This window comes from Pongo pygmaeus, chromosome 2, assembly GCF_028885625.2.
Source record: "Pongo pygmaeus isolate AG05252 chromosome 2, NHGRI_mPonPyg2-v2.0_pri, whole genome shotgun sequence".
NCBI classification, from domain to species: Eukaryota; Metazoa; Chordata; class Mammalia; order Primates; family Hominidae; genus Pongo; species Pongo pygmaeus.
In genome coordinates, this window is record NC_085930.1 from 174,407,186 (window position 1) to 174,428,929 (window position 21,744).

Genomic DNA, 21,744 nt, shown 5'->3' on the forward strand with positions numbered 1-21,744 from the left:
TCTTATCATTACTATATCCTGATTGTTGTGCACTTTTCTTCTCTGCATACTAAATTGTAAATTTACTCCTCTTTGTATTCCCTGTAGTGCTTAGCATGCAGTTTTATAGAAAATAAACACCTGTATTTGTTTGAAGATTTGCTATTATAGTGACTATAGTTTTTCATTTGATCCTGTCTTCTTTTTGTTTATTCAACTATGTCATCTTTCAGATTGTATTTTGTATTCTGCAATGTATTAACATAGTGTCATCCATTTTCTTTATATGTCTTCATAGCTTTGGGAATAAGGTTTTACATACACAAAAGATAGTTTTTGTCTATAGTTATATTAACTCACTGATTAATTTACCTTTGAATTTTTCTACTGCTTGTAATATTTGATAAAAAGAATTGCAGTAAAAATTGTAGTAATTGTAGTTAGCTTCAAATTGTAGTTAGCTTCAAAGAACCTGAAATAACACTCTCTTAAATGATCTGAAAGACCTACCTGTCTTCTCTAACAAAGAGAAATATTGTATAAATCATGAACATCTAAAATTAGCTCATAAAATGTTTTAAAAAAAGGAATATGTTCTTAGATGTCATTTTAGATAAACAATTTTAATATAATAGAATTTTAAAACAACTGAAGTATCTATTACAATAAAGTAAATAGTGGTCCTATAATAAAGTGCTTAATGGAATATATTGCAACAGAAATATTTCTGGAAGAAATATTTAATAGTAATTTATTTCATAATAGCATAATCTTGACAAAATTTCTTATTATAAATGCCAAGATATATAAACAGAAGTGTTAATATTCATTTGAAATTATTAAAGCAAAACAAACACATTTGATATTATACCACAATGTTATCTATGCTGTGTCAATGTAAACATTGAGCTATTTGTTCATGTGATATTAGACTAATTTTTATGTATGTAGTTTATTTATCCACATGCTTTTATACCGAATCAGGCTGCAGGTGCAATAGCAAAACATGAGTGAAAAATACCATCAGAACAACAGTTCTTGCTTATATTTGTAAACAAAATATGAAACCCCAAACTCTGAAACTGGTACTGTTATTTCCATTTTTCAAATGAGCATAATTAAGGGCCCGTCAGTGAGGTGTGTCACAATTCCGGTTCACAGGAAGAGAACTCTGAGACAAAATTTACAATGCAACACAGTTATTAGTAAGTGCCTTGGAACTGGCCTCTGTGGAAGAAAAAGGAATGAAGTAAGATTAGGCAGAGGTGGCTCACGCCTGTAATCCCAGCACTTTGTGAGGCCGAGGCGGGCAGATCACAAGGTCAGGAGATTGAGACCATCCTGGCTAACAGGATGAAACCCTGTCTCTACTAAAAATACAAAAAATTAGCCAGGCGAAATGGCGGGCGCCTGTAGTCCCAGCTACTCAGGAGGCTGAGGCAGGAGAATGGCGTGAACCTGGGAGGCAGAGCTTGCAGTGAGCCAAGATCGCGCCACTGCACTCCAGCCTGGGTGACAGAGCGATACTCCATCTCAAAAAGAAAAAAAAAAAGACGAGGCAGAGGAAGAGTTCCAGCTTTAAGGCTGGACAGTTTTAGGAGACACAACAGGGAACTTCAGAGCTAAAGTGGACCTGTAAGAACGGTCCCAGGTTGAGCTGAAATGAAAACACTTGCAGTCATTGGATGTACCCCCAGGAAGAGTGTGAATAGGGAGAAATTCTTCAGCTCAGACAACCATTTAAGGACTAACAGCTGTAGGCTTCTGCCAATGGCACTTTCAACAGCTGGAGCATCACGTTTTTCCTTGAAGGAGGATCTACACTGAGTGTCTCTCTGTTCATCACAAGGTTGCTGGACCAAGACCAGATATGTTTATTACTCAAGTCTCGTTTTTATTGTTTTGTTTTGTTTTACCACTATGCTACAAATCCCTTCTCTTCCTCTCCTTCGTAGATCCTGAAACTCACCCAGTAAATTGAAAGCCTCTAGCCTCAGTCCGTGGCTTCTTTTGGCAGTACCATAGCTTCTTTTTCACTGTCCTCCACTGAGCATGCCTCAGGACTATAGAAAGACAATGATCCCCACATTTACGAAGCCACTCTACTGAGCTGTACTTTGAAGATTTGTATTTTCAGTTTGAGAATACTTTAGCTATATTTATCTGTTGATTTATTCAAGTAAATTAACTATTATTTGCCAGTAAATTGCAAACCCCAGTTTGGGAATAGAATGAAGAGGAGAGTAGAATGATCCTGATTCACAGAGATTTTTCATTTCGTTGGTTCTTTAGATTGATCACAGCTCCCTTGTTTCTGGGAATGATCGGACCACAGGTTTTGTCACTACCCACTTCAACCCTCAAAATTTTTCCTTCTTCCTGGCATCCACCAAAATCTAAAGCCTAGGAACCTGTACCAGGAATTTTCTGCCTCAAATGAAATTTCTTTCTCAACCTATTTATGCTATGGTGGTTAAGGGTCTTTTTTCCTGAATTTTTGATGATGTGCTACAACACACCACTCTTTCCCATGGGACTCACTGGTGTTTATGTAAATGAAATTTTGGTCGATCAAGGTGCCCACCAAATGTGGACTTGCCCAGACTTCTGGTGTGTTTTATTCTTAGGAACCCATTCTGGGACCACAGATACCTGGATATGAAGAAATGAATTGATAGACTATTAGAATAATTACAAGACAAACATTCCTACTGTGGTGGCAATTGGCTGTTGACACTGAAATTTTTAATTGCATTTTTAGAATTTCAAAATTGGTAAAAATGTGTTGTGCACATGATGCTAGGAGAAGCTGGCCTTGCTGTTATTCACTGTTTCAATCTTTATACTTATAGGAGTAGCTCTGTTATACAATTTTGGCTAATGTCTGCTGAGAAATTTCTGGAAAATCTTTCTCTACCCTGATAACATATCCAGATATCAGAGACACAGACCCCTCCTCTTAATTCTTCCCTTAAATGCTGACATGATGCCTTGAGCTGAGGTAGCCATCTTGTGACCCAGAGAAGAAAGCTGAATTAATTTCAGAGACTCTGATCCTGATATTGTTATATAAGCTGTGAAACCAACACCAGCAGATCGCTACCTTCAGTCCTCTTGTTATCGGGGAAAACTAACCCGAGTTATAGCCACTGTTGGACTGGTATTCTGTTACATTATGATTAAAATATGCCTGTTATAAACAATGGTGTGTAAATTTAAAATGGCATGTTATAAATTTATAAGGAGACACAACTATCAAATCAAAACACTTATTTCAACATAATGAGTTCCTTCTATTTTTGTATATGGGAAAATCAGATTGGAAACTGCTTGGTGAGTATGGATTTCAAATAAATGGATTTCATTAGTTAAAAAAAGAAAAGTCTAATGGCAACAGATTCAGATCCACCATTTCCACAGTAGGAATAGCTTTGCCTATGGAGTAAAACACTCCAAATCTGTTGGATAGGAATATGTTTACTCTGAACTGTGTAAGGGGAGCCCTGAGTAGTTTTTCCAAACTACTTTTTCTTAACTCTTTTTCTAAATTGGTTCCAGGACTGACTAGTTGTATAATCATGGGCAAGTTCATTTTCCTGTATGTCCTACTTTTAATATGTTAATAAGCATATTTTTGAAATAGGATTTGTTTGATTATTCAGTGAAAAATATTTGAAAAGTTCAAATATTGCCTGGAATGTAGTAAGTGCTCAATGATTTTAGATTTATTTTATGACTAGCTAATCCTTCTTAAAAACATGTGTTTTCCCTACCTATCTTGGTATATTCAGCCAAGATAGAATCAGGTCTTGTGACCTCAGATCCATTTGGATTTTTTAAGGTGATGTGGATATTTTTGCTCTGATTAATTATGCATTGTTATAATTAAAATTTAACTTAGGAAGGAATCTTTTTTCCACACAACTGTCTCTCAATTTAAAATGTAGATAATTTATGTGTTTTTGAGAAAAACAGAGAAAGAATACTATTCACATACATATATAAATATATATTCCCTCTTAAATTTTGATACGATCCAGTATAAATAGTCATGGGGTTGAGAATCAGGGGCTTGTATTCAGGGTAGTTTAAAAGTTCTTCTGAGTATCAAAGACATTATTTTTATTTCGTTTATTTCTTTATTTAGAGACACAGTCTCACTGTGTTCCCTGGGCTAGAGTGCAGTGGTGCAATTTTGATTCACTGCAACCTCACCCTGCTGGCCTCAAGCGATCCTACCACCTCAGCCTCCCAAGTAGCTGGGACCACAGGTGTGTGCCACCATGCCCTGCTAATTTTTGTACGTTTTATACAGATAGGGTTTCACCATGTTGCCCAAACTGGTTTCAAACTCCTGGGCTCAAGTGATCCACCCACCTCAGGCTTCCACAGTGCTAGGATTACAGATGTGAGTCACTGCACCCCATTTCAATGAAATTATTGAAGCTCACTATCCATAATAGCCTATTGCAAAGTGCTTCCCACCCAATATTATTTCCTTGTCAATTACTACTCAGGTTTTCTGAGATTACACTCTTAACTCATGAGGCTTCTGGGCACTTTGAAAACCTCCCACAAAACTTATAAATAAAATTATGATACAATTTAAAAATTTGGGGAGCCCTCCAGATGAAAAATCCTGGGAAAAGATATCACAAATTGAACGAAAATAGTTTTCTCCTGCGTTATTAAAATAATTTTAAAAAGTTGATTAACTTCTTGCTTCAAATTAATAAGCACTCATTCAGAACAATAGGACACAATCTGTCAAGATTAAATAAACAACTAAACCGTAACCTCACTGAATAGAGCAAGGGTTTCATATTTTAAAATCTAAACTCTTAATTGAACATAGAGAATTATGTAGAGACTGCTGATGGCTAATGCTATCTGAATCTTTATCAGATATTAAAGGTGATTTTATTTTATTTAGTTGTGATGTTATATTCACCATTTCCAATAAAAAGGCTATTTACACTTCATATTCATGGAAATAACAAGAATGAGGCAACAGATTTTTTTCTTTCCAACACACTAGATTTTAAAATAATTTTGTTTTAACCACCTTAAAATCCTCTACCATTTTCAATAAAACCAACCATTCTAGTGAAAGATGGGGTAATTTTATAATTTGGGGGGAAATGTTTCAGTATAATGTAAGAATTTCTTATAGCTCCATTGTTTTAAATTTAAGGATCCTGTTGAGTCCACTTGTAGACTGCTCATCAGTTATTAATATCTTTGGTGAAAGATATATGAGCATGTATAAAGGTGGTGATAATAATTATGAAAGTGTTTGATGCAACAACAAAATAGCTATCAATGTTTTAACACTATGATTCAGAAAAAATACTAAGTAATTAACATATAATTCTCTATTATTTGACCAACAAATGAAGTAATTTCATTATTTAAATTATCTAGATAAAATTGAAGCTTTGGGTTAAACTAATTTAAACTCAATTTAAACTCAGATATTTTGGACTTCAAAATCTGTGCTTTTAACCAACAATAATTTATAGTTTTTTTTATATATATGCAAAATGAATAAATAATTGTATTAGTCCATTCTCACGCTATAAGAGCATACCAGAGACTGGGTAATTTATAAAGGAAAGAGGTTTGACACAGTTCAGCATGACTGGCAGGTCTCAGGAAACTTACAATCATGGCAGAAGGGGAAGCAAATATGTCTTTCTACACATTGTGGAAGCAAGGAGAAGTGCAGAGTGAAGGGGGTGAAAAGCATCTTATAAAATCACCAGCTCTCGTGAGAACTCAGTCACTATAATGAGAACAGCACGGAGGTAACCATCCCCATGATTCAATTACCTCCCACTGAGTCCCTACCATGACAGCTACAGTTCAATATGAAATTTGTGTGGGAACACAGCAAAACCATATCAACGATTATACATTTTCCTGTTAATTATATAAGTAGCTAGTGATAAAAATTGAAAGTATAATTAGATGTACTTGTTCTATTACCCAATTTCATATTATTAAAACAAATATATTTTAGAGTTATCATACTTTCTAGAATTAAATATATTTTTCTCACACTGTTTCCTTCTCAGTTTTTCCCTACTTTCATTCAAGTTGTTCAAGACAACCTCAATATTAATAGTGCAAAGTGCTTTCAAATTTTCTCTTATCTTCCTCAACATTGAGAAATAAATTTTATAATCCCCATTTTACAGATGAACATCTGCTTTCCAGAATTTAGTTGTATAGCCAAGTGAAAACTTCATCATAACTCACTATGATAGAAATGATAGATTTTAGAATTCAGGAGTCTGCCTTTAAATGAAATTTAGTAAAATAAGAACTACTTTTTAAGTTACCACAGACAATATTACTAAAGGTTTTGCTAGTGCAAAATGTGTATCTTTATTTCCCCAGCCTCTTTCAGCAGCTTCCTAACTACTTGTCATTGATTTGCTAAACAAATTGCTGGTTTTTACTATGGGTGAAAACGGTCTCATTTCATTTCCTAATCCAATATCTGTGTTTCTCAACAAAGCCCAATATCTGTGTTGCTCAATAAAGCCCAAATACCAGTAGCTTAACATTTGAAATGTTTATTTCTCTTAAGGCAACATTTGATGCCTGCCAGGTGTCTCTGTTTGGTGTCTTTCTTCGAAGCACTAACTCCAGGATTTAAGCTATTTCCATCTTTCTTCTTCCATGCCCTCAGAAGAAAATGGTTGTCAAAGTCAACATGACAGGCGAGAGGGTCCGTAGGCTCAGTAGGGTGTTTTAAATGGCTACAGAGGTAAATTTTTTTATATTTTTTCTGTTTACCTTACATTGGCAGTCATGTGACCAACATAATTACAAGGGTAACTAGAAGAGCACATGGAAATAATCTCTTTCACAGCCTTTTATTAAAACATCTTACTAATTTTCAAAATCAGATAAAACCCATAAAAGAAAAGTACTATCAAGATAATGAAATACTTTTTAAATTAATTTTATTTTTAATTGACAGATTATAATTGTATATATTTTGGGGGTACAAGGTGATATTTTGCTGTATGTGTACAATGATTAAATGATTAACTCAAACAAATTCACATATCTAGCACTTCATTTACATACCATTTGTTGTAGTTAGACATTTGAAATTTACTCTTATAAATTTTGAAATATAAATTATTATTAACTATGATCACCCTGATGTGCAATAGATTTCAAAAACTTGTTTCTCCCAACTGAAACTTTATACTCTTTGACTAACATTTCCGCATTCCTTTCGCCGTCCTTCAGCCTCTGGTAACTACCATCCTACTCTCTACTTCTATGGGTTTGACATTTTGGGTTCTACATATAAGTGAGATCATGTAGTATTTGTCTTTCTATGCTTGGCTTATTTCATTTACATTAATGTCCACCAGGTTCATCTACATTGCCTCAAATGACAGAATTTCATTCTTTTTAAGGCTGAAGAGCATTCCACTGTGTATACATTTTCTTTTTCCATTCATCCATTGATGAAAACTAAGGTTGATTCAATTACTTGGCTATTTTGACTAGTGCTGCAATGAACATGAGCATAGTGATTTGGCACAGTCATTTCAATTTTATTTTTGGATATATAACCAGAAATGATATTACCAGATTATATGTAATTCTATTTTTAGAATTTTTTAGAAATCTCCATGCCATTTTCTATAGTGGCTATATTAATATACATTTTCATCAATAGTGTACAATAGTTTTCTCCATATCCTTGCCAATACTTATCTTTCATCTTTTTGATAATGGCTACTCTAACAGCTATGAGGTGATAGACCATTGTGTTTTTAATTTGCATTTTCTGATGATTAGTGATGTTGAACATTTTTTCATGATCCTGTTGGCTATTTGTACATCTTCTTTTGATTAATGTCTACTCAGGTTCATTGCCCGTCTTTAAGTGGGTTGTTTGTTTTCTGGCTATTGAGTTGTTTGAATTCTTTATATATTTTGGATATGAATCCCTTATCAGATGTATGATTGGGAAATATTTTTGCCCATTCTGTGGGCTGTCTCTTCAGTCTGTTGTTTTACCATGCAGGAGCTTTTTAATTTGATGCCATCCTTTTTGTGTATTTTTACTTTCACTGCCTGAGCTTTTGGGGTCATATCAAAAAATTTATTGCCTAGACCAATGTTATGGAGCTTTTTCTTTATTATTTTCTAATAATTTTATGATTTCAGGTCTTATTTTACGTCTTTAAGCCATTTTGAGTTTACTTTTTTGTGTATGGTATGATGCAAGGATTCAATTTCATTCCTTTCATGTGTATACCAGTTTTCTGGGCACCACTTATTGAAGAGACTGGCCTTTCCCTGTTGTATGTTCTTGGCTCCTTTGTCAAAAGTCAACTGATTGTAAATGTGTGGGTTTATTTCTGGGCTTCTCATCCTGTTCCATTGGCTAATATATCTTTTTTTTCTTTTTAAATGCCAGTGCTATAGTGTTTTGATTACAATAGAATTATGATATATTTTTAAGTCAGAGTGTGTAATGCCTCCAGTCTTGTTCTTTTTGTTCAAGATTGCTTTGGTTAGTCAGTATTTTTTGTGGTTTTATAAGAATTTTAAGATTGATGTTTCTAGTTCTGTCAAAGATGATACTGAAATTTTGATAAAGGGTATATTGAATCTGCAGACTGCTTTGTGTAGTAGATACTTTTAACAATATTAATTCTTTTAACCCTGAAAACAGGCTAGCTCTTCCTTTATTTGTGTTTTCTTTAATTTCTTTTACAACAGTTTATGGTTTTCAGTATATAGAACAATTTTGTATTGGAAAATCTGAGACCCATTCCATGACACTTTACTAAGTATGTCAAAGTACAATAATAATTTTGCCCATTTATGCTACTAAGCAGCTGCAGTCACAAGATTAGCCTTTATTAAACTGGTTTTATAAAATCATGATTTTATGCCCAGAAGAGCGAAGTCAAGGTAATGTAGTAAAACAAGCATTAGAAAGTTGTGGGATATGGGTGATAAGTCCAGATCTAACTGTGATCTAACCTGATGTATCTTATAACATTTCTATACCTCACTGTCTTCATGTTTGAAATCAGAAGAGCAGCTGATGCATTCTGTAGTCGCTTTATCTCCAGAATTCTATGGAATTCCAGAGGGAAGGACAGCAATGCTCAAAGGCATAATAGACTCTGGTGCTAGAACTTCTTGGTTTTGATCCTCACTTAACATTTATTAGCAATGTGAATTAAGAAAACCTCTCATGTATCTCAGTTTTTTTATCCACAAAATGTTCCTGCACACATTTCTTGAGAGGATTAGGTTATTTAATACATGGGAATCATAATGCCTAGAATATAATATTTAATAATTTTAGCTATTTTTTTCAACTGAGATAACCTCTGAAAGAAAATTTGGTGGCTTGTCAGAAGAAACAAAACTATTTGGGAACAAAACAAGTAATGTAATTCTTCTTTTTTTTTTTTTTTTTTTTTGAGACAAAGTCTAGCTCTGTTGCACAGGCTACAGTGCATGCAGTGGCAAGATCTCGGCTCACTGCAATCTCCACCTCCTGGGTTCAAGCAATTCTCCTGCCTCAGCCTCCCAAGTATCTAGGATTATAGTGTGCACCACCACACCCAGCTAACTTTACTTCTTCCTGTGTCTACTAGGCAATACTATTAATAAAAATTCTAAATATTTCCATAAAATCACTATTAAAGAAATTATTTTTTCTATACAAGATATTGAAAATGAAAACCTAATCATTTCCAAGTATAAGAAAATGTTTATTAGTTTCCCTGAACAATATTTATGTACCTCTTACTGTGGAGAGGGTATATTCAGAGCTTCACAAATTCGGGCTTTTAAGAATATTGTTGAATATATTTTCAGAACCAGCTACAAATTTCAGACCTAACATTATAAAAAATTAGATTTAAAATGTGAAATACACAATCCTGTTCATGGTGACACGTAGGGCAATTACAGAGACTTTTGTTTTGTTTTTCTGGCTGTGAACACGGCCCCATTCCTTTTAATTTAAAAAAATCCTCATGTTTGAGCAGTATTTTTTTCACTTGCTTAGCTAACCAAAAACAATTGCTGCTAATAACCTGTCATCTTTTAAAAATAAACAAGAAGTATTTATTTTACAGAAACTAAAGGGGAAAAACACATTTATTTTAATGACAGTTACTTATCATATTTCTCACTTGCTTCCCCATTAAATTTTCCCAGCCACCCTCAAGAGGGGATTATTATTCTCTCTGTGGTTCAGATGAGGGAACAAGGCTCACAACCTCACATAGCTTGTGCATGGCAGATCCAAGATTCATTCAACCCCAAATGTAAAATATCAGGCTTATCCTGCTGAATATCAGCATCTCCCTCACTGTTCAAAATAACGGGCTCCACTGACCAAAAGATGCACAGTATGATAAGTATGAAAGAGTGTGGAGTCTGAAATTAGAGGACCTGGCTTTGAGGCTTAGTCCTGCTTTAACTCCCTCAAAAAGGGGTGAGATTTTCTCAGAGTGATTACTATTGTTATTGTCACTGCTATTTTAAGTGGAAATATAACTTAAATCTGAATTTCTCACACACAGACAGTTGACATAATGCACTTTGCTTAAGGTCATTCAGGACCTCTTAATTATTAAATTCCATAGCTTCTTTTTCATCATCAATCTGCTTAATTTTTCTGTGGCATTTGACCTTTCTTTACTTCTTAAAACTTGTCTGTAGTGTCTTTTTGATGTCCCTTCTTTCCTTCTTCTCTTCTTATATACCCACCACCTACCATCCCGTTTCAGTTTCAGGCAGCATCTTCACACTCCTGGTCCACTGGAGCCTCACTTGGTACTTCTAAGTCTTCTCTCCTATCATATCTCTATTGTGGTCACATTCTAGTTGATTGCTTTGTCTCCTCTCTTTCAGTAGTTGTTTGTTTGTTTGTTTGTTTTGTTTTGGATTGAGTCTGGTTCTGTCGCCCAGGCTGGAGTGCAGTGGCACAATCTCAGCTCACTGCAACCTCTGCCTCCGGAGTTCAAGCGATTTTCCTGCCTCAGCTTCCCCAGTAGGTATTACAGGCCTGCGCCACCAAGGCTGTCTAATTTTTGTGTTTTCAGTAGAGACGAGGTTTCGCCATGTTGGCCAGGCTGGCCTTGAACTCCTGGCCTCAGGTGATCTGCCCGCCTCAGCCTCCCAAAGTGCTGGGATTACATGTGTGAGACACCATGTCCAGCCCTCTTTCAGTAGTTTTAAATGATAGCCTCAGGCCAATGAAGAAACGTACACTTTCAGCTCTAACCTTTCATTTCAGTGTTAGATCTGTATGTTCAACAGGCTTTTCTATATCTTTAGCTTTATATTCTCCAGGCTCCAGTAATTCAAAACTAAACAATTAAATTCACTGTCTTCACTCAATTTTTCTTTCCTACTTCCCTTCTCACACTAATAGCATAATGGCCAGCAATTGATTTTCCAAGCTAGAAAAACGGTAGTCATTTGTAATTTCTCTCTGTTTTTCATTTCTTAAAAGTAGGGAGTCTCCAGGTGTTATTGTTCTAATTCTTACGTAGATTAGAAATCAGGTTTTGTGCAATCTAGCTTCTGTTTGGGATGCTCATTGATTCTTGTCAGATCTCCCACTGTAGCCTTCTAACTGGCTCCTTCCCGTCTTCAGGCCACAAGCCTGAAGATTAATTAGATTTGTCTTAAAGTTAATTTTAATTCAATGTTACCTGCCTCTCCCCCGGAAAATACATCAAAATATTTACAAGGTCCTCCTCACAAACCTAAAAACATGATAATTAAAGAATAGGATGCTGTAGTCAGTAAGGCTTGGGTTTGATACCTGACACAACCATTTAGCAAGGGTGTGAACTTAAGTTATTTATTTCTTTGAAGCACAGGACCTCATTTGTAAATGGGACCATAAAGAAATTGCGAGAATTGAAGAAATGTGTGAAAAACACCTATCATACTATTGGGGAAAAGAAGGTCCTCAACAAATAATAATTAAGATTCATTCTAATATATCCCCTCTCAATTAACGCAGGCATCTAAGCATTAATAAAACCTAGATTTTCAGCATTTTTAAACATGTCTAGTCTTTTCATATCTATGCGTTCATACCATTTCCCCTGCCTGGAACATCCTTCTCTGCCTTGATTATTAAATAAATTCTTTCTCATCTGTGGAGATTAGATGTCACTTTTTAATGATTTTTCTGTGACATATTTAGGCAACATTTGTTTTGTTCTTATAATTCTTTGTCACTTGGGTAGGAAGTTACTCTGCCTCATCTCCTTGGCAGCTCGATTATTTTATATATTCAGTAAATATTTTCTGAATGCAGTAAAACCTTTCCACAAATGCCTACATTATAGACTTTTATCCAAATTCAAATGTAAATCCCATTTTTTTCTTATTGTCATTTCCCCAAATCCAGCTTTTTAATCTCAATTTTTCTGATATTTCAATAATTTCTCCCTTTTATCACATTAAAAGTTTCAGAAAAACGCTGCCACAATAGAGAGTTTTTGTTGGTTTGCCTATTTGTATTACTTTTACATAGCAAATGTATATTTAAATGGCAGAAAAAAGTAGAAAATGTACCATATGTGATAGAAACAAGTAAATACTTATTATATAGGGACCAAGTTATTTAATGGAAAGAATAAAGGCTTTGAAGACAATCTGCCTAGGCCTTTTCTCTTAACAGATTTCTGATTCTTCATACATTTATTTAAACTGATATTTCAGTTACTTGAGTGAGATTTGCAGTATCTATGTTGAAGGATAAGGTGAAAATTAAATGTAAAAATAAATATGTAAAGTTACTAGTGTTGTGGCTTTTTCCCTTCCTGTAGTTCAGTGAGCAGGAAGGAGTGGCACTAAGTGGCTTCTTCGTTCCATAGCTCAGCGAGTGAAAGTGAGCGTTACAGCTCTTTCATTCTCACCACCAGCAACTCTGTGAGTAGGAGTATTACAGCTCTTTCACTCCCATAGTTTGGTGAGTTCTGGGTTCTTGTCCCACGACCAAGAGGAATAAGGTACATGGACACCAGAGAGTGAGTAAGGCAGAGTAGAATTTTATCAAATGACAGAAAGAAAGTTCTCAGTAATGAGAGGGAATGCAAAAGTGGGCAGTCATCTGTGAGGCTGAGTTCAGGGTTATTATGGGTTTGAATGGGGGAGTGCATGCTGATTTGTCCATGCGTGGTGATATGGTTTAGCTGTGTCCCCACTCAAATCTCATCTTGAATTGTAGTTCATATAATCCTCATATGTCATGCAAGGGACCCAGTTGGAGGTAATTGAATCATGGGGGTGAGTTTTCCCATGCTGTTCTTGTGATAGTGAATAAGTCTCAGGAGATCTGATGGAAGGAAAATTCCCCTGCACACGTTCTATTGCCTGCCATCATGTAAGATGTGCCTTTGCTCCTCCTTCACCTTCCATCATGATTGTGAGGCCTCCCCAGCCATGTGCAACTGTGAGTCCATTAAGCCTCTTCTTCTTTACAAATTACCCAGTCTCGGGCATATCTTTATTAGCAGCATTAGAATAGACTAATACATGTGGTCTTGGAAAAAGCACCATTTTATTGGTTAAAAGACATCATTCAGAAGAAACCAAGTGAAGGAGAGTGGATAAGATGGGGATAGAAGTTATCACTCCAGTCTTGGACTCTATCTGGAACTGGCAGCTCAGTTTTCAGGCTTTAAACTGTCCTTGGCTTGAAGGTCAGTGTTCACCAGGGACCCATCACTGTCTGCCTAGGAATTTGTCTGTCTCCTGTCACTATCACTAGCACAGGACTTGAAAAAGAGTATGCATTCAACAATTGCCAGATCTAATATAGATGCTCAGCTCTTTTACTGAGATACTTATATTTTCTTTAGATTTATAAGAAACTCATAAAAATTCAAATAAAAGGCAAAGGCTAAGAGGAGAAAAATTGCAGAAGATGCATTAGTAAATACAAAGATATACCATTCATCATCTGTAAAAACTAAAAATCTAAACTAAAATAACTTTGAGAGAGAATTTTGTAGTCATTAAGGTAGCATTTTTTTTCATTTTATTTATAGGACTAACTCCAGAATGATTTTGGTGAACCTAGTATACTAATTTTTTGGCTGTAGGCATTATAAATATATATAACCTTTCCAAAAAACGCAATTTATTTATATGTAACAAGATCCATAAGGATATCTATGACCTTTAGCTTGATACATTTCTACCACTTTATTCTCATAAAATAATTTGATAGAAATAAAAACCTGTAAATATTTTTATTCATTATGGTATTTTACAGAGTTGGAATAATTTAATTGAAGCCTCCAGAATATGCAATATTAGAATGTTAATAAGTAATACTGCCATGAATTATCATTTAAGAATATTATTTGCTCATTAAAAGTAACAAGTGAATACCATATAGTCTAACATTGTTCAAATAAAATATAATTTGGGCCACATATGTAATTTATACTTTTTTGGTAGTCACATAATAAAATGGAAATAAATGAGGTAAGATTAATTTTAGTAATATATTTTATTTAAGCAATACTTTGAGAAAATTATTTCAACATGTAATCAATATAAATGACACCAATGAGAGATTATTTTATTGTTTGATTTGTACTAAGTCTGTGAAATTTTGGCATAATTTACACTTATAGCACATTTCAATTTGGTTGAGTCACTTTTCCAATCTCAATATCCACATGTAGCAAGCTGCTATCATTTTGGACAGGGCAAGACTACAGACAAACATTCATAAGAAATAGAAATATTCTTAATAACATACACATAATTATTTCAATTGTTTAAAACAATTGTTCGTATATGTTTTAATGTCCTAGAGTGTAAAATTAATTAGGAGTGTGAGATTATGATTCTTTTTATATAAGTTTAAATATTTTCATACTTTTGTTTTTTTTCAATAAAATGTCTTACACCTTAGAATAGGTACCTAATTTGTAAATTACAACCATTCTGTCTATATGTCTTCATAAAAAATGAGGGTGAACTTCAATTTGTATTATATTCACATTTTGACCCAGTTTCTATGGAATTAGTAAGTCTTTTCAATTTGGAGCTGTTTGGTATGCAAAGTAGGCTGAACGTTTTCATAGGGAGTAACAAATACGTGACCTTTCTGGATTAAGTCGGTCTGGCAGCCTAATATTTTTTACGGTTTGAATAGGCTATATTTGGTTGATCCTATCAGTTAGTAAAATAAGAAAGTATATTTAAAACATTATTAAAAAATATCTAGCATTTTGCCTTGCACATAGTAGACACAAAATGCATAATTGTCGAATGTAATCGATTTGAAGCTTCCATCAATTAAATTCAAAATGGATTTGTTGAAACCATTTTCTTAGTAGGATTAACTCTTTCTTCATGTATTTCGCTGTGATTCCTCATAATTAAAGAAAGCCATAAACAGGGATAACAAAAGTATTAGAACTTTTGACATTTCTGGAGGTAAACAAAGATACCTTTCATATTTCCACCTAAACTTAATTTCCATTCCCACCTAAACCTTTCCACATGAGTGAAATATGTCAAGATTTGTGGCTTTCACATATTTATAGTTTTGCTATTTATTAATGACATTTTAAAATATTTTTTGAACAGTAATATAACTCTTCTTATATAATGATTACATTTCCATATAATTTTAATTTGTTTTCCAAACTAAATTTTCAGCTGTTTGTGGTCAGGAGTATTACTTATTATTCTTCACAACCACAAGTAACTTTGGATGATGCTATGGATAATAAAGTCTTTGAAATGTCTTAACTTCACTTGATTTATAAATGCTAAAGTAAATATAGGTAGAATATTTTAAAATTATGAGCACAAGCATTAATGTTTGGTTCATAACTAAGAATGATATAACACAGTTTTTCAGTACTTTTTAATATAATTGAGCTATAAGAAATATTTAATAACAAATAATTATGCATTTCATTAAAGAAGACAAAAGTAGAAAAAGTGGAAATGTGTAAATGATGCAGAGGTGTATTTGAAAATGTTGATGAAATTATAAAAGCATTTCTTTATGTCTTTTTAAAACTCTACAGGAAATTTGTTTTATTACAGCAGCTAATTTTCAAATGTTCCATGCTTTCATACCAAATCCAGCCAATTGTTGGTGATAGCTTATTTCTTTCCCCTTTGCCTGCTGCAATGATTCAGACCTTTTCTGTTCAGTTTTAGTTTTATTACTATTCTTCACCACCAATATGTTACATCATTGTTCAAAAGAATAGTCAAAACTGAGTTTACCTAAACTAAAGCAAATTTAGGCTGGAAGTAAGAGATAGCCACAATTTAGAAGCACTCCCTGGCTTTAGAAATACAGCCCTCCTTTGTAAATCCTCACAGCTATGGGTTGTGTGGTCTATCACCATCTATAGTATGCTAAAGTCAGAATGTAATTACATGCATTTTATAAAATGAGAGCTGCTGACATACAACCCACTAGTTATTTCCTAGTAAAAACATATTAGTAGAATATATTTATATCCATAACCATAATACATACTGTTATGCATCTAGTAATTAATTTCTTAATGACTCTCTAAATATTTATGTTCTTTTTTTCTTATAATGCAATCTTCACTTTTCTCAAGAGCTACCCTAATTTAAGCAGATATTTAAATAGAATCTTTCATTATTCTTGATTTTCAGTTGTCTTGGGAACAATGCAATAACATTAGTAGGATATTTTCTTGTAGAAATGAAAAAAGAAAATACATTTTCTTCTAGAAATAAAAAAAGTATTTATAGATTATATCTGGAGGACAACATAAACTGGCTAATTGATTATAGATAATAAATGGACATACTGATAGAAAAATAGATGATAGATATTTCTATGCAGATGAATTTTATTATTGTAAACTTACTGGGTTTCTATGCAGTTTGTTTTAATTGCTGAAACATGTCTGCAGGTGGAATTTATCAACTATTACATACATTGCAATAGTGACAGCATTTTAAAAGAAGTCTCTAGATCCTATAGCAATGAAGTGTCTGTTCCAATAGAGCTCCTAATGTAAAGTATTGCTTAGTAATGATCTGAATGACTTTTCAAAGTTTCCCTGTCTGAATCAGTGTTAATGATGTTTCAGTTATCCTCTCAGAAAATCAACTTGTTATGCCTTAATATAATATCAAAAATTAAACTGTAGTTCTTTTGAGAAAATAAGGAGGTAGAAAATGTAACCTCCTTTCTTTATGCACTGTATGCAATAAAAATGTAAGTTTTATTGCTTCTGAATGATATGGCTCCAGATTTTTACCTTCACAGAGTTCTATTGTTTGACTGAGAGTATGATTCCAGTATCTGATAATTTGGGTCTAATCTAGTAGCTTTATACCTGGATTTCCCCAGAACTGTGGTCCATAAATTCTGAGGATACTGAAGCATCTTGAAATACGCCCATTGCTGAATACACAGAATAATTTTTAAAAATTTATAATTTGTAAATTGCTATACATTTATAATTGTTATTAAATTATAAATTATATAATTTATAATTTATAAAGTTTATAATTTATAATTTATAAATTATATAATTGATAATAAATTACAGAAATATATTTTAATATATTTATATATTAAATATTTATATTATATAAAATATAACAAATTTATAATATATTTATATATTATATTTTAAATTATATATAAATATATCAAATGTGAGTTAATATAATATGACTTATAAATTATAAAAATATAAATTATATGCCAATATAATTTATATTAAATGACATAATTTTAATTATATAAATTATATTTATATAATTTATAATCTATAATTTATAAATTTATAAGCTTAAAATTGATAAACTTAACATTTTCAAAATGTACATATTTCCCAGGGCTTGGTCATGAGTTTTCTTTTTCTTTCTGTCAACTGTATCTAAGTGACCTATCCAGTCCCATAACTCGTACTATCATCTCTAGTGAACACTCTCCAGGCTTTATGTCTCTTCTTAGCTTCACATTTATTTAACTAGGTGTTTATTTCATTTCTCCTGTTGGGTCTCAAAACATAATTATCTTCTCATCTTTGTATTATTACCCATCCTCCTCCTCCTCCAGTCTTTCTCATATTAATTAGCAGTGTCACATTCACTCTGTTGTTTAATCTCGCCTAGGAATTATCATTTATTCTCTTCCTCGCGGCACCCACATTCTATCCATCAGCAAATCCTGTTATTTCTTTTCAAAATACTTCTTATTTGCTTTGCTACTACTCTTGCCCAAGAAATCTTCCCTCATCTGGGAAAATGCAATAGTCTATTTAATGGTTTGTCTGTTTCTACTTTACTCCCCCTAGTTAGCCATTCTTTACACAGCTGCCAATGTGATCTTTTAAAATTCATGTCATTCCTCTGCTCAAAACCCTCCAATGGCTTCTCATTGCACTTCGAATAAAATCAAAGCTCCACACCAGTCTACCCATGATATAGTCACTGCCTCACTCTCCACTGCCTATCTCTTTTTCCTCACTGATTTTATTCTAACCACACTTGATGCTCTACATTCCTGGAAAGCACTAAACTTATTTCCATCCTTAGAGTTTTGAGCCTGCTTTCTTCTTTTCTTGGCACTCTCTGCACTCTGATCTTCACATGTCTGGCTTTCTCTTTTCACTGAGGTCTCAGCCCAAGTGACATCTCAGAGAGAATTACCCTGAGATCTAAATAATTACCTCAGTTCTCTCTATTTTATCTACTGTATTATATGGTGTTTGGGGCATAGTACTCATCTCTACTTGAATTTATTTTACTTGTATATTATTTTTATTTCCTCTAGCTATATACTGTATTAAGAGCAGTGACTTTTCCTACTCTTTTTATCACTCTATTCCCACCCCCTGGAAGAATAATAGGAACATAGTAGGTATTGCTTTTGGAATGGGAGGATGAGAGAGAGAGAGAGAGAGAGAGAGAGAGAGATATTATGTACAATATAATACTGAAGCAATTTACATGTAATCCACATTCATCCTAAACTGAGTTTGGATAAATGCTAATCTATAGCATTCTTGGACAAGAAAAGATTATTTGGGCAAATGAGTTTGGAAGATTCTATTAGAGATTTATTAAGTTCATTAGCCTGTAAAATATTCTTTAAGGTTTTGCAGTAAAGATCACAATTTAATGATATTTAATCAAATGATTCATAAAGTTATTTGGTCCTTGAAAATTTTTCTGCCTTTCAACATATATTAAAACATTCAGAAATGCTGTTTTAAATTCACTCAGTATTCAATTTAGAAGAGAATTAATGTAACAAGAGGAAAACATATATCATAATTTTCTTTTAGAGTTGTTTAAAATAAAGCCTGCCCAAAATAAGACACATATATATGTTTTTGAGAATTCTGGGTAAATTAGAAATAACTATATTGACACAAAAGTATGCTAAAGAGAAAATTTGGTATACAGCAGATAAGTAACCAAGGCCAACAGTCCATAAAACAATAATAGCAAAAAGAAAAAAGACAAAATTGATACTTTTGAGTAGCTCCTGATGGAGAAGAGTAATATTGAGAAAATATTAATAGAAAATAATGCAGTCAGAAAAAGTGATAATAATTATAAAACTCATTTGTTAGAAAGTCTATAAAAGACGGGATAATATCAACATGAATATTCTGGTTATAGTATAGGAAAGTGACAGAAAATCAGAAGTTCCAAGTTAAATTAAGGGAGAGATAAGGGAGATTAAATGGAGAGTAATAAATCCATGAAATTATATATTTAACACAATGTGAAGGAATAGACTTTAAAAGCTGCTTTTTAAAAAATCTGATTTTCAGATACATAAAATTTTAGCAACATGGCTGTAGTGCTTTGAACTTTTATCATTTGACTATACTTTGCTTTAAAGTTTATATCAAGAGCAAATATGTATATTTGAAAAGTTTACAGTAGCTAGAAAATGTATTATAATTCCCAAATAGAAAAAAAATGTATACTTGGATTCCCATATTTCTATATACCTATCTACAGAATCACTGTTATATTTTTAACCTTATTCCTGGAAACACTACGGATGTCAGATCAATTTAGAAAGCCAAAGAGTACCTCTGGGAATGAAATGGCAGTAATATAAAGAATATTTGGCCAAACTGTCACTGTATGCCAATAATACCAAAAAATCCCAGTAACCTGGCAGGTAGGTAACTATTATTTAATGACATAATTGATACTGGTTTCTCCACTGAAAAACTATTAACTCTTTATGCAGTAAAATGAAGTCCAGGTTTTAGACACAGTATTTCTCTATTTTGATGTCATTAATAGTGGGTTGGCACTTGTACCAACCACAATGTATTTCTCAAGCAAACTATTTGAAAGAAAACTCATATGTGATTTTATAACTCATTTAGAAATGAAAATGGGGAATATAAATTTAAGGAATAGTTTCGGCTGCAAGTTCTTAATATTCAGGACAATGTTCATATTCTGGACTATTTTATATATCTCTTTCTTTCTAGTAGAAGCAGATTGGCCTGATTTTAGTGTTTACTGAAGAACATTTCCATTTTAAATGTTCATCCTGCAAGACAACTAATAAGATAATTCCTGTTTTAAATAATTTTGTCCATATGTTCACAATTCCTGGATCTCTGCTCTCTCTGTTTAAATGCTGGTCTCATGGTTAATGTTGCTGTTTGAAAAAAAAAAAAAAAAACTTTGCTTTCATATTTCTTAGAATCTCAAATTGTTCAAATTTGCTGAAGTGCCTGGAAATACAGCATGTGTTTCTAAATTTGGAAGAGTTGGTAATATGTATAATCTCCTTCTCTGGATGTATATTGTTGTCCTCTTAATGAATAGTGCTCAATGGACTACGTTATATTTTAGAGTGAGAAAATCTGCTATTTGAAAGTGCTGGAATTTTTTTCTTTTCTTTTCTTATATATTTATTTATTTATTTTGAGATGAAGTCTCACTCTGTTGCCCAGGTTGGAGTGCAGTGGTATGATCTCAGCTCACTGCAACCTCCTCCTCCCAGGTTAAGTGATTCTCCTGCCTCAGCCTCCCGAGTAGCTGGGATTACAGGCTCACACTACCACGCCTGACTAATTCTTGTATTTTTAGTAGAGACAGGGTTGGCCAGGCTGGTATCGAACTCCTGACCTCAGGTAATCCACCCACCTCAGCCTCCTAAAGTGCCCGGATTACAGGCATGAGCTACCGCACCTGGCCAAAATTTTTCTATTTTATCATTAAAAAACCAGTTTGTACTCAAGATATTACTTGAAAATCATGAACAAATTATCCTGAAAAAGGTACCATATCAGTCTACTAAATTTAGTTTTGTAAGTTTCAATGTAATCAAATAGACTCATGAATTATATTCATACATAATGAAAACAACATTAAATTTGACTTGTTTGTGTCCATCCTCATCTATGTAGAATGCATATGGTCAAGTCACCGCTCTTAAAGTTAGTTCTTTGATCAGTAAAGTGAGCCTAATAACACGTATCCATGAAATCCTATTGTTTATCAAAAAACAAATAATTACTTCTGTCACCATCATTGTCATTTTCACCAATACCAATTTTCATTTTTATGATCATCAAATTTAATGCAGCCATGGATGAGTCCAAAACTCCCACATTCACAGACATACAGACACAATTGAACCTACTATTTATGAGGTTAGAAGGTAGAATTAAGAATTAATATACTACCAATTCACAAATATAATTAAGACTCTTTTAA